The 14,514-nt window shown below is 42.0% G+C and overlaps 1 pseudogene; it reads left to right on the top strand.

Annotated features, from left to right (window-relative positions):
- The first annotated feature begins 5,929 nt into the window (after positions 1-5,929).
- LOC147431932 (pentatricopeptide repeat-containing protein At2g13600-like) lies at positions 5,930-8,523 on the top strand (annotated as a pseudogene).
- The last annotated feature ends 5,991 nt before the right edge of the window (positions 8,524-14,514 follow it).

Below are 14,514 nucleotides of genomic sequence, written 5' to 3'. Positions count from 1 at the left end.
TGGGTGTTGTGCGATTCAGCAGATGTTCTGGACATCTCAGATGTGTTAATGTGGACTACCCGTACTATACATGATTCAAGATAAGTAATGAAGTTCATTGGAAAGGCCGATTATTAAAATCTCCACCATGTGGACTAGTATCCCAAGAATATGGCACTTTGAGTTGTATGCATTGCTCTCAGGTACCAGAGTCTGTTGCTATTTGTCCTGCCGTGATCTACTATACTGCTTGCCAAGAGATAGATTAAATTCCACAAGGTGTGTTCTTCATTTAGGGTAACACAAACATCCTTGTAGAGAAGGGAAATGTAGAGCTTCAATGATTGAAATTAATGCACTAATGAAGAAATGTGCTACTATTGAACCATTCACAATTGCAAAGCAATTAGAGTGCATGACAACATGACATTATTATGAATAAATTAGTTGTGGAGGTGACCTTGTCTCAGATGCCATGGGTGATGATGAGTTTGCTTCCTTCTTGGATACAATTACTCCATTATCCAATAAACGAAGGACTGAAAGAACATTGGAGATTGCAAAAAATTCAAAGAACATTACTGCAAAAGGTTTGGAGGCTATTCTTTGAGCTTAAGAGTAAAAGTAGGTATCCTTACATTCAAAGTGTACTATTTCCAGGACAACTTGAGAAAGATCAACAGCCACATGTTTTCAAGATGTTAATGAAAGGTCCTGGAAGTAGGGTGGACTTGGTTAATCGAATGAGACCAGGTGGAAACCTTGACAATATGTGGGTCCATTTTGATCACGTTCATCATGTAAATGGATGGCCAACAATGTCTGCACATGTGTACGACCCATTTGTTTGTGAATTAATGACCATTTCTACTTATGAATTTATTGTAGAGAATAAGTTTTCTCAAATTGAATTCTAAAAAATGCTTAATAAGGTTGTTGAGGATGGAGGCGTTGACAAGCCAGAGTTTAGAGGCTTTATGGCTGATGAAGCAAATGCTAACTGGATTGCAGTTCGTACAGTGTATTTTGGAGGTGCAAAAAAAGTCACACCGGTAAAGAAAAATCTTATGCTTTTCACTGGGAGCAGTCCATGATACGACACACAACCAAGTGTATACGTCCTTCTTCTCAAGAAGAGCACAAAATATTATGCCGCAAGTGGAGAAATGCCCCTTCAAAGAATCAAGCTGACGTTTGTAAAGGGGAACTACGTTGATTTTGGACCGCTGGTCATGCGATTCATGATGAGATTCCTTGTTTAGAAACATGGCTGGCTTGGTGGGATGTTAGAGTTTTTCATTGGAGTGGCAGATTTGTGTCCCAAGATGATTCCGATATGTTTGTGCCTAATTCAAATCTTTCAGAGACATAGCATTCAAGCATGCGAGGATAGAAGGAAAATCTAAACTTGTATGAGGCAGCTGGTGCGGACATGGCCATGGCAGTGCTACAAAGTGTAAAGTATAATGCATATCTTAAAGGTGTTCGTACCTTTGTGGGTTTAGGCTTGGAAAACTTGGCGGAGTGCTTCATGCATCGTACTTCTGGTGTATCAACCACAAAAAAACTAGCTGATTATGCATGCTAATGGTTATGGAGGAAATGGGTTTCAATAGTCCTGAAATGAATAGAATTCCCACAAGAGAAAAGAGCATTAGAAAAAAAAGACCTATCTTTGTTGATGCAGAGTTGCAACTTGATGAGGATAGCCACATGCCAGAATTTGTCACAGAAACCATTGACATTGGTGGTTCTCGTCAAAAAAGAGATGGAGCTCGTGATGTGACCACTTGGCCTGAGATGACAATTGCCAAGAGTACGTGGGCAATCAGACGAACAGAGCAAAGGTCCAAGGTCACATGCTTTGGAGTGGTTGGTGGACAAAGTTATCGATGCGGTTGATTCATAAACAAGGATTCTTTTAATATTAAAAATGGAACACCAAACCCTTGCTTTTGGGGACAACGACAATACCCCGGCTCCAACTCAAATGCAGGTGGAATTAGAGAAGGATATATTTGGTTTTTTGCAATACCAGTAATGTGCACACATGGAATGTTCATGAGATGGTTGTGGGACCTCTTGGAGCTCCCGGAGTATGGCCTGTGGATTTGTGCTTCATGACACTACAGAGGGCGTAAAAGATGACAAGTGCGCTCGAGCTCTAGGGCACATACCAAGTGCTTTTCACCCAAAATACAGAGAGGGCAAGGTTGTTAAGTGGAGGTCCAAGTTGACTAAAGAGTTCCAATGCAGGATTGACCTCAGAAGGACCATGTCAGCAGAACTAGTCAGAGAAGCAATAATTGTTTGTAATGAGTCACACGTATTCTACATCAATACGGATGGGTCATTGGCTAAAGGGGTGTCTTATTCTATCATGTGTCTGATTTCCCACTATGCACATGTGAGGATTTTCATAAGCGAGACAGTAAGAAGCTTGGATATATATCATGCAAGCATATATATTATGTGTTTCTTCAGGTGTTGTGGTTAGATGCAATGGCCCATGAGTTTATCCATCAGGAAGCTTTGACCAAAATGGAACTCTTTTACGCTTTGAGGGGTACACGAGTAAATATCCAAGACTAAGGAATAAAAAGGGTGCTGCAATTTTGATGTTTGTTAGTGCAAGCTATTTTATGATACTTTTAATAGTTGTTATTTTTGTCAAGGGATCACGAGGTAATACTATGTACCGAATGGTTGGTTTTGTGTTATATCTTCTTTTCAATGTTTTGAGTCAACTCTATCAAATTTTCATTAATATTTTCTTGTAAGATGGACCAAATTATTGCTGATTTGAGGTGGTTTCTCTCTTTCAACATTTTGGGGTGATCATATATGTAAATGTGCTCAACATTGCCTGGCTCAAGACATTTAGTACAATAATAACAGAATGTAGTTAAATTCATTGTAAATAAATTTATCTGAGGGTGTTGCTTCCATACTTTTGGTGTTTAGGGGCACCTTTATATGTCAATGTGCTCAGAGTTGCCTTAGTCAACTTATTTCATATTATATCAACAGAACATAGTGAAAATTATCCATCAATATTTTTGTCTGGGGAAGCTCAAATTATTGTTGGTTTCGAGCAATTCCTTGTTTTTTATGTTTTCGGGTGATCAAAGAAGTGAAATTGCTCACCATTCACCATTGCCTAAGTTAGCTCATTTAATATGTCAAATTGTTTAGAAATGATTTTTGGTTGAGCTTGCTCGAAAAATAGATTGCTCGCAGATATTTTCTCGTATTTTGGGATTTCTCCATTTTTATGGCCCATTCAAAATTTCTAATAAATGATGTTTCATTTCGCTTAGAATTACCTTTACATTGGCACATTCACAATGCATTTCACATTAGTTTAATACAATCCCTTCAAGGGCCCCTACCTACACATCATATATATGAGGAACCACCTACACTTGTAGATCAAGAAGAGCAACTCATCCCTGACCAAATAATTGATCATGAAACCACCACTACATGCACTGACATAGTTTATAATCGTTATCTTTTGACTTTTAAAAGCTACCCTAGAGAAGATGTTAAGTGGATGCTTGATTTTTTTTTCTAAACTTCCCAAATCTTCTCCACACATTTCATCATTCACGGTCCAATTGATTCTCTATTGAGTAACTGAGGACAGTTGCTGTCCCTGGAGGGAGAGATGTTACACGGTTGGGCACCCTCCTATTATATGTGGTTATCTTCAATTGGGATAACTGACATGTAATGATTAATTACTGTTTTGTCTTTCTATTTTGACTAATGGTGAGTTGATGCTGTGTAGGAATTTTGGGAGTTGAAGAGAAGATGTCCGTAATAAATAGTTTTTGATAAAAAAAAATTGCATAGTGTTAAAGTTTATTTTTTCAATAATCTACTATGGCTCGCTTGTAAATAGTTAGTGAGAACTCACCCTAAGAGGGTCATGCAATAAGTCATATGCTCCACTTATAAACTAAAGTAAAACTAAATGTAAAAGAGGGGTCTCTAATTTTTGGCACCAATAAGCAATATCAAATATTAAAGACCAAACTCCAAAAGAGGTGTTGTGGAGTTTGGGACTACAATCTTTAAGCCATTGATTTGCAAGATTCCTCCCTCTCTCTCTCTCTCCCCCCCCTATGCTATGTTATGCTACGATGCGTACTCTCTAATCTTGTCTACATCATCTTCCCCTTACAATTTTTCACTATCAAGTCTATGCTTTGTGTGTGTGTGTGTGTGTGTATGTGTGGTGTCATAGTCTGTCATAATTCTAATATCTAGCTTTACCCAAATGATTTTCTCATATTAAACTGATCATTTAATATGGAAAGGCAAAAGGGGAACAAGATCTAGAACATGGATATGTGTTGTTGGACGTAACTCAGGATGGGGCCAAAAAGGAGATGGTTACATCTCGACAGGGGCTCAAAAGGAGATGGTCTACTGAAGAACAACGTGCAAATAATGGAGCTTAAAAGACCTTAGGGTTAGCTTCATTAAAGTCCTCCAAAGGTTAGTGTTAAAAGTCCTTAGACCTTAGGGTAAGCTAGGCATGTGCTTGAGGTGCTTGAGTTGACTAAGGTGCTTGAGGTGCTTGTCATGCTTGAAGGCCAATATTCTTGTGGTGTGCAAGTCAACCATGATCCCTACAAAGGAGGGGGCGATCCCTAAAGGTAGGGGCATGAGAGAGAAAACACACACACACACACACACACACACACACACACACACACACACAAGAAAAGCCCTTTCCACAAGAGGCATATAGGACACATGTCAAGCTTTTAGCAAGGTTGCCCTCATAGTGTGCCTAAAGCCTATTGGATGGCCTTGAAAAAGGTCCAATTAGAATTAAGTTTGATTAATTAATTATTCAAGCATTATTCAAGCCCTCTCTCTCAAAGAGGAAACGAGGACACTTGTCTAAATGCTACCTCTATTGCTAGTTAAGACCTAAGCTTGTGATTGGCTGGGCTTGGGAAGAGCCAATGAAGTTCAAGCGAGCTAGGAAGAGGGGTCGCCCAAAGCTAGGAAGGGGCTTGCTTGAGGCATAGACTCTCTCACATACACTTTCATTGTGTGATGAGCAAGAACTTGATCTCCTTCTCCAAGCTTGAGAAGTAGAGAGCCTACACCAAACACCTCTTGGCTATGGAATGCAAATCCAACCAAGAGTCATGCTTCAAAGCAATGCTTGCCATCTTCTTCATCTTCATTCCTACGCTATGAAAAACAACGGGCAGAATGAGGTATGGAAGCATTCGCTTGGAACATCATCTAGCAACCTTGTTGCCTTGATACTCATGGCTACAACCTCGCAAGTACCCTCTCCTATGTAGCAGCCAACCGCTACCCTATCTCCTCCACCCACAACACCTTCGATAGCCACCCCCACATAACGTCCTAAAGCCTCCAACATGTTCACCCCTCATGCACACACAGAGTCACTCTGGGTCGCTCCCCCCATTCTATCAGCTTTTTCAGTGATGCTGCTACAAGTTAAATTTTTGTTTTGTTTTGTTTTAGGAGTCGGATAGGGCACTCCCCACCGCTCTCCTCATACACCAAAAAAGTGCACAAGAAGAACGACCAGGACTATGCACCCAGAATCCTAGGGCAGACGCTTTTGTCACTAGTTTCCTCTGGACTGCGAGAGGCCAGACTTATCTACACTCTTAGAGCCATGCCCTTGAGAGACCCATTTCGCTAACTTGTTATGGGCGTGACATCGACCAAGTACCTCTGTTCAGAGGCTCAGGTACTGAGGGACTTGCTTCGGTCTTCCCTTTGGAGTTGCCTCCTCCAGGTAACTTATCGCTCACCTCACTAAACTGCACTTGTAACTCGACATTTTTCCCCTACGAAATGCCATACCCGCTTGGAAGGGTGTCGGCTCACATGCTACAAGTTAATGACACTTTGCCAAGTGGCATGGCTAACCTTGGTCAGATCGCTCTCGAACAACCAAGGTAAGAAGGTAGCACCTTGAAATTTTAGCACAGACACGACCTTCACATGTACTTTTGAGTCTGGGCTGCAGCAGCCGCTGGCCACTGGAGTGTCACCCCACTGCAAAGTATCGCCCTTAACGGAACCATACCCCTCCCCTTGCCCGCTATCCTCTTCTGCTAAAATGAAGGTAGCTTTGCAACAACCTACATGCAGTGTGCGAACCTTCAGGTGATGCTCATCGTGGGCATCAACCACCACTCATGCCGCAAGAATTACCACCCACTACCGTCCTTAAACCGGTTGTCCTGGGCCATGCCCTGCTTTACACACCCCGCCCATCACAAGGATAGAACACAGAGACAAAATGCAGAGCCGTTGATAAAAGTATGTTACACCTACCATTAGCATCGATGGGGCATGCCCGAGCTTTTTGCCTGCCTTTTTTTGAAGGTCGAGAAGGCTCTAGAAGGGCTCTGCAACCTTAAGAAAATGAACCTCGACCATTTAGCCATGTTCTCTTGTTGTTTGAGAGACTCCAAACAGAATTGATGCATCCAACTCTGTCTACTATTGTGGCTCAGATCAAGGCTTGCGCAAAGCTGAAAGACACTGGGAAAGTTCAACTTCTACATGCTCAGGCTGCTCAAACAGGGCTCTTGAAAAGTAATGTGTATGTTGGCAATGTGCTTGTCGATATATATGCAAAATGTGGTGCCTTGGCAAAAGCACAGGAGGTTTTTGACATGCTTTGCATCAGAGATGTGGTCACCTGGACTGCATTGATTGCGGGCTATGTACAACATGGGTGTGGAGAGGAAGCACTTGCATGCTACGAAAAAATGCTATTGGATGGGGTATGCCCTAATGCGTACACTTTTTCTTGTGCTCTCAAAGCTTGTGCTAGTACCAAAGAAATTAATGCAGGAATCAGGTTACATAGTGCTATTGAGGAAATGGACTGCATAAGATCAAACCCTTACATCTGCAATGCGCTACTGGATATGTATGTTAAGTGCGGCATGCGAGTCAAAGCACATGATGTTTTCAAGAATAATCCAATTCGTGATGTTGTAACATGGACTTCTTTAGTGGCAAGTTATATCGTGGAAGGGCAAGGTGAGGAAGCATTGAGTTGCTTCAAACAAATGCAATCAGAGGGCTTTTATCCCAATGCAATCTCATTTACTTGCATACTGAGTGCTTGCAGTAGGATCAACGCCATCATCGAGGGTAGAGAGTTCCATGCTGAGATAGAGAAGAATGGTTTTCTGGAGAGTGACCTTGTCCTTGGCACTGCATTGGTGAACATGTATGCCAAATGTGGTATGCCAGAGAAGGCACGGGAAGTGTTTGACAGGCTTCCAATTCGAGATGTTGTTATTTGGACTGCCTTGATTGTTGGATATGAGGGGTCCACATCTTCTGAAGAGGCTCTCAAGTGTTTCAATCAAATGCAGGTCGAAGGTTTCTTCCCAGACTCGGTCACCCTAATTTGTAGCTTAAAGGCATGCAGTAGCATGGGCACATCCGATATAGGCAAAGAAATACATGCAAAGATTGCAGCAAAGGGGCTGTCAAAAAGAGATGCTGCCATTGGCAATGCGCTAGTTGGCATGTATGCTAAGTGTGGGTTGCTTTCAAAAGCCAAAGAGGCATTCAACAGCATTCCAACTCGCGATGTGGTGTCTTGGACCACATTAATTGCAGGCTACGCCCAGCTAGGAAAGGTGGATGATGTGATTTGTTTATTTGAGAGAATGAGAAGCGAAGGTACTCAGCCAGATCCTGTTACATTTATCACGGTGCTCAATGCATGCAGTCATTCTGGCTTAGTGGAGAAGGGCCAGACTTATTTTGAGGCTATGAGCGAAGTCTATGGCATCGCTCCGACCCTGTGGCACCATTCATGTATGCTAGATCTCCATGGGCAGACTGGACAACACGAAGAAGCTGCAGCAGTGGCAAACAAATCACCTTTCCATACTTGTACCGTGATGTGGCATACAATGCTAGGTGCATGTCAGAATTGGGGTGATCCCAGAGCTTGGTAAACATGTGTTTGGACAATCGTTGCAAGTAAGCGATACACTCTTATCTCTTTCTAAGGTTTCTAGAAAGGAACCTAATCTGGCTGGCCTGCCAACACATATAATTGGCGCCAACTATCTGAAGAGGAGGAAAATATAACTTGCAGTAAGCCTTTTCAGCAGTAAGCCCTTTCAACTTCTGTAAACGTGTTTATGAAAGTGGCATCCATTCAGTTTGTAAGGCAGCTTCAGAAGGAAGGCAAGGAGGGTAATGTCAAAACTGTCACCAAATGGAAGCATATCACGGTATTAATGGTTAGATTTCACACACACACACACACACACACACACACACACACACACATTTTTTTTTTGTAAATCTTGATTGAATTTACAAGTGGGAAACCTCAAACCGAGGAAAACCCACAATAAATAAGAGGTACAAAAGATGAAGCACCATAAGGCTCCAAAAACTAGAAACAATCTAAGTAAACCCTAAAAGATATCTCCCACATCATGAGAAAAGTGTAGCGCTTGTCCAAGTGAAAATTTGAAGTAAGGGAAAGGGTCAATTTCTATGGCATGAAACATTTGAGAGTGACATTGTTGCAATATGATCCACATAATCCAAAACCTGACCGTTTGAAAAAGACCTCAAATGAAGACTGCGGCGGCTAGAGGACTCCAAAAATCCAGAATTGTTTGTGAAAGATTCGAGAGGGGTAACAAAGGCGCAAAGCAGAGGAGCTTGCCTAATGGAGGACCTGGAGTAGCGGCAATCCCAAAGCAAACGTGTCACAGTCACGTTAGTCCCATGACATCAGACACCTCGAGTGGAGGCGATGCGTAGCACATGCAGCAAAGTACCAAATTGGTAAAACACCCACCATACATTGCAATAAGAAAATGCACTCTTTGAGAGGTAGATGATTTTTCCAAATGCGAGACAACGTTCTTAGCCACCACAACTATGACTTGGAGAGTGACCACAATTGATTTCCGTGAGACACAGTCCATGCATCAGATTGTAGGGAAGCATAAATTGACCTAGTTGATATGCAGTCCAACCTAAAGCCATGAATTCACAAGAGTAATGGAGGCACTAGGAAGCACCAGCAAGCAAATACTGAATTTGCTGCCACAAATGTCAATAATGAGGCCCAACTCATAACGAAGAGCGATGGTAAGAAAGGAGAGAACCTGCCTTGATTCATCCACCATTGATCAACCTGGCATACCCCTTTTTGTGAAAGAAAGTATAATTGTCAAGGAGAGCGTTGAACCAACGTGAGAAAATGCTTTACTCCAGTGAATGCTCTCCAACAGGAGGGAGTTACGTTGAGAGGAGTGGTGACCATGCCAATACAAATGCGAGGTAATAACCTTCCAATCAACAACAAGGGACAAGACAAATGCGAGGTAACGGCCTTCCAATGAGCGACAAGGGACAAAACGAAGGGACAGCCTGGAATATGGCCATCAAGCTGCCCAAAGATGACATCCCAATATGAGGGGCACCAATGACCAAAAGGTGTGACAATACCACCACATAAATTGAAACCGTGAGTGTCTAGGGCAATTGTTGTTCCACCAAAATAGGCAGGAGCATGGCTTTCTTGGCCATAATATGGCAATGCAAATCCAAAATATTAATCCCTCCCAATCTCTTGGGTGTGCATAACTTATCCATGGCTAAAAACCTTAGCTCCTTCTTGCTGAGAAGAGGTGCGCCAAAAATACTCTAGTATACAAGAAATAAGAGACCCCAGGCACCGACCCCAGGCACCGTTGAGGCCACAATAGAAGCGGTAAATAAAATTGTACATAAGCCAACATAATGTGTTGGACAATTCTAAGTCGTGCATGCGATGGCTAGGTTGAGAATTTCCAATAGCTTAGCTTTAATTGCAACCTTCAGAGAAGTTTCTATGCCGTGGACACATTCTAGCCGATCAGATATCCTAGATGATGCATTATGAGCTGAAGAGAAACACTCTCCCTTGGCCATAGAAGCTTGTGCCAATCAAATTTAATCAGAGATAGTAACTTGGATTTGCGAAAGTTGACCTATAGTCTAGCTGCCAAACCAAATAAATGCAGAACATGCATAATCTGATGTACATCTTTCTTACAATTCTTGGGCATGAATAGACAGTCATTAGCATAGGCTTGTCCGATGAATTGTTTCCCAAAAGGGAGAGCTAGACCATACAAACGGCCAACGAAAGTGAGGGCCTCAAGATGCAACATCAAGGGGGAGAGAAGCAATTGTGTAAAGTAAATCACTAAGGGAACACCCTTGTCTGATTGAACATCCTAGAGCCCAAGGGCTTGTGAGAGACCCACCCAACAAGCATGGAGAGGTGCTCCTAGCCTTTGCTTTGTTTCTACAATGTAATCCCAAGACACATCATCAAAGACCTTCTCAATGTCAACTTTCATGACCAATACATATTGTTGAGTGTATTTTGCATATTCCATGCCAATGATAACATTCCCCAGGTTGTCAATGATTTGCCAATGAGGTATGAAACCATACTGGGATTGATGAAGTCCCTGATGCAGGTAATCTTTGATATGATAGACTATCATTTTGGCCATCAATTTGTAGACCACGGGCATAAGAGTGAAGGGTTGCCAATGAGAAAACTGCTCAAAGAAAGCTTACTTTGGCAATAGCTTGAGCAACCCTTCCTTCTAAAAGAAAGGGGGACATCTTGCTTCTCCTAGGCTGTATTCATCATTACTAGTAATGGTTGCTTAAGGTGTTCCCAAAAAGACAAGAAGAATTTGAAATTAAGCCCATCCCAACCAGGAGATTTCCATCTGCCCAAGTCTAGCAAACTTGCATGCAACTCTACCTCAATGAAAGAAACTTCCAAATTTTGTCCCTTCTGTACGAAAATCATTGGAGCAACATGCGATTTAAAATGATTGTATGTGTGTCTGGTTTTGTGCGTAAGAGGGGGCGAGGCTTCGAAGATCTTCCCATAGTGAGCAACTAAAGCCTCTGTTAACTCATGTATCGAAGATGTCCACTCCCATGGAGGGAAATTCAACTCTTTTTATGCCTTGCGATTGACGAGAATGATGCAAATGCTTAAAGAACTGTTTGGAGGCACAACTTTAATCAGCAAAGGCATGTTGTATGTCATAGAATAGTGCGAGATAAAAGTAATGCATTAAGTTTAGCCTCTGAAAGTGAGAAAGAATTAGCAATATGCAGTAATCATTGACATGTATTCTTTACTTGCTAAACATTGTCCCACAGCTGAGACATATAGTACATGCCATAATCACTAACAACACATTGAACACACATAACAAAGCATAACCACACAACATCCATATCAATATGCATCTTGGAGATCAAGGACGGGATTATATCTATAATCATATCACGGAAAACTTCATCATTATTGACATGCAAAAGCGGTTTCTTGGGCAAAGAAGCACATCTAGTGACGGGCCAAAACGTAAAGTTAGATATATGGAAGCATGATCTGAAAGGCATAAAGTATAATCAATCCTCATAGCACACACAAAGGCATCATATTGCCACCTATGAAAGAGATATCAATAGTGAAGGCGCATGCATGCGCGCGCGCACACACACACACACACACACACACACACACACACACACATAGAGAGAGAGAGAGAGAGAGAGAGAGAGAGAGAGAGAGAGAGAGAGAGAGAGAGAGAGAGAGAGAGAGAGAGAAAATGAAATGAAATGTTATATTAACGTCTTCAAAAGGCCAAAATGACCTATGAGACCAAAAGCTTACATCCATGTGTGACTATAGTACAATGTGAGGGGAACGTAAAGATCAAAATAAATGAGGGTACCTAGAGTGGGTAGGTATGTAGGCCTGACCTAGATCCTCATCATCATCAACATCCTCATCACATAATAGATCAACTCAAAACATATGGGGAGGGGTACAATCACATGAGGGCTAATGAGGTGCACAATGGGGAAAGTGGACAATGGTGATCATCCCATGAGCTCTCTCATTGGTCTCTGCAGTATGGCCTCAATGTCCCTTATGGTGGTTAGCTCTCCGGGGGGGGGGGCATGCTTGATGTCGCAATGATGCTCTGTAGTCTCCGATGTAGACCTCTTTGAAAAGCAATGAAAATGCCCGTGGATATCATAGTATGTTGTGCATTGGCAGATATAGTGCTTCTCTGTCTCTGGCTCTCTTTGGAAAACCTTGCGTAATCTCTCCTTTGGGGGTGTACCTCTATATCGACCAGTCTCTATCCCCAACTGGTAAGATGAGGTGCGTAGATGACCAATAACACATTTAATGCCATGAGATAGGTGGGTGTCCATATACTTGGGGCATGAGATAAACCCATAATCTCTCGTCCGGAGAAGATGGTCTAATGCCATGAGGTAGGTGTCCATATACTTGGGGCATGAGATAAACCCATAATTTCTCGTCCAGAGAAGATGGTCTAATGCCAAGAGGTAGGTGGGTGTCCATACTTGGGGTATGAGATAAACCCATCATTTGTCGTCCGAAGAAGATTGTCTCGATAAAAATCCATCTTCATACCCAAATCATGTGATGGAGATAGCCAAGTCCTTCTAGTATCTAGCTGAGAAGATGGTCTTGATAAAAAGACATCTTTGTCCCCAACTCATGTGACGAAGACAGGCAAGTCCTCCTAGTATCCAGCTGAATGAGCTCATGTATGATAATGTTGCTATTCTCTGAATGTGTGAGGGTGAGAGATTGTGCATCTAGGGTGTCACATGTACATGGATTTGTATGCCATGTGGACATGCTTCATCAACTTCTAGAGCCAATTTTGCACCTGTCCCTAGATAGGAGTGTCTAGAATCCTAGGAGGAAATTTTGTGAGCCTATTCATAGGACCTATATGTATGGACAAGTTCATTAAATTAGGTTTTCCAATTTTGGAATCCTCTTGTATAAATGGATTGTACAAACGTTTTGATAGATGTTGTTACACTACAGTGGGTATTTGGCATGACATGCATGTAGTTTTAGGTTAGAGGAATCCAACGAGCCATTCCCTGTGTCAATCGGATTCTCCAATGAGCCAACGTGCGACAATTTCACCCAAAATTTTTGTTGAAGTCAATTTTATTGATTAATCATTTTAATGATTTATTTTTCTAACTTTTTCTTCCAAATTTTCCCTACATAAGCCTTAAAAATTTCTTTACCAGTATCCTAGCCTAAAAAGAGAGCAAGGGAGCCCTCATTTTGGATCACATGAGCCAGCGCCAAAGATCAGCCTAGCATTTTTGCAAACCAGTGACCTGCCATTTTTGCTTCCTTTGTAAGCCATCACCCTGGAGCATCCAATTAGCCCAGTGTTTTTAGAATTCAGCCCATTTCCTCACCAAAAGTGTAGTGAATCCACACTAACGCTAATCCCCACGCTACAGCTCGGTACTTTGCCAGCCCATTGAGCCTCTTCTCGGCCATTCCCTTGCTGCATTGAGTGCTCCCGTTGTCCATAAACAACATCATCATCATCATCTACGTTTTCAGCCTTGCTTTTCATGGCGGATATGCTACATTTTGCATGCCAGACCTGTGTTTTTGCAGTCAGATTTTAGCCTTTGATTCCTCTCACATTGGGAGCACAAATCAGCCCCAAATCTACCCCTTGGTGGCCATGAGCAGCCCCTCATCTAGACGGATCCAAAGATGCATCAAATAAGCTCCGGACGTACTTCATTTTGAAGAGTTACAGTAGCGACATTCCCCATTGAGTTAGTTGAGTCTGCATTGAGTTATTGCATGTGTGTACATTCCATTTGTACAATCAAAAGCAAATACCATGTTGGCAACAATGTGGGGGGCCTTGAGAGGGTCATCGGGTGTCATTCTCCTTCTCTCTCTCTCTACACATCTCTATCTATCTCATTCTCTCTCTACAAGGAAATAAAAGAAACCATCATTTGTGCTAAGTAGCACACATTTAAGCAAGGAAATAAGTAAAGATTTGTGGAAGTGTAAAGTCTAGATCCTGTCTCCATTTCGATTCCGTTGCACTTGACGCATGGAATACTGAAAAGGGGGCAACTTGTCCATACTAAATTCATGTAGCTCAAACCAAGACGATATTCTTGCAAACCAACATGATGTATCACCCTCAATGATAGTTGTTTCAATGACTCAAGTGCTAGTTGTACATATCTATTGTGTGGTAGCTCTCATATGCTATGAATGAAAGACACTGATCTAGCAAGAGCCACTCATCTCAACTTTTCTAATCTCATGTGGCACTGAGGCTTTCACACAGATTAGGAAGATCATGGACTAACCTGCTAGAAGACTATACGTCTCTTCTACATACATTCCATTGTGAAGAGTGCATGTGCAGATGTGTGCATGCCTAACGTGTTGTGAGAGGAAGGAGAATGCATAGAGTTTTGGGCGGAGCTCAGTGTGAGGATTGGAATCCCTCACTAATTTTTGTTGATCTTTACCAATGAAGAGAGACAAAGTTAGTACAATCAATAACATGGATGTCCAACTAGCTGGCTTGAACCCTAACAATCTCCAACTTGAAG

Source organism: Adiantum capillus-veneris, chromosome 21 (genome assembly GCF_014529385.1).
Source record: "Adiantum capillus-veneris isolate H3 chromosome 21, ASM1452938v2, whole genome shotgun sequence".
In the NCBI taxonomy this organism is placed as follows: domain Eukaryota; kingdom Viridiplantae; phylum Streptophyta; class Polypodiopsida; order Polypodiales; family Pteridaceae; genus Adiantum; species Adiantum capillus-veneris.
The sequence above is the reverse complement of the archived record's forward strand: the minus strand, read 5'-3'. Positions and strand labels throughout refer to the sequence as shown.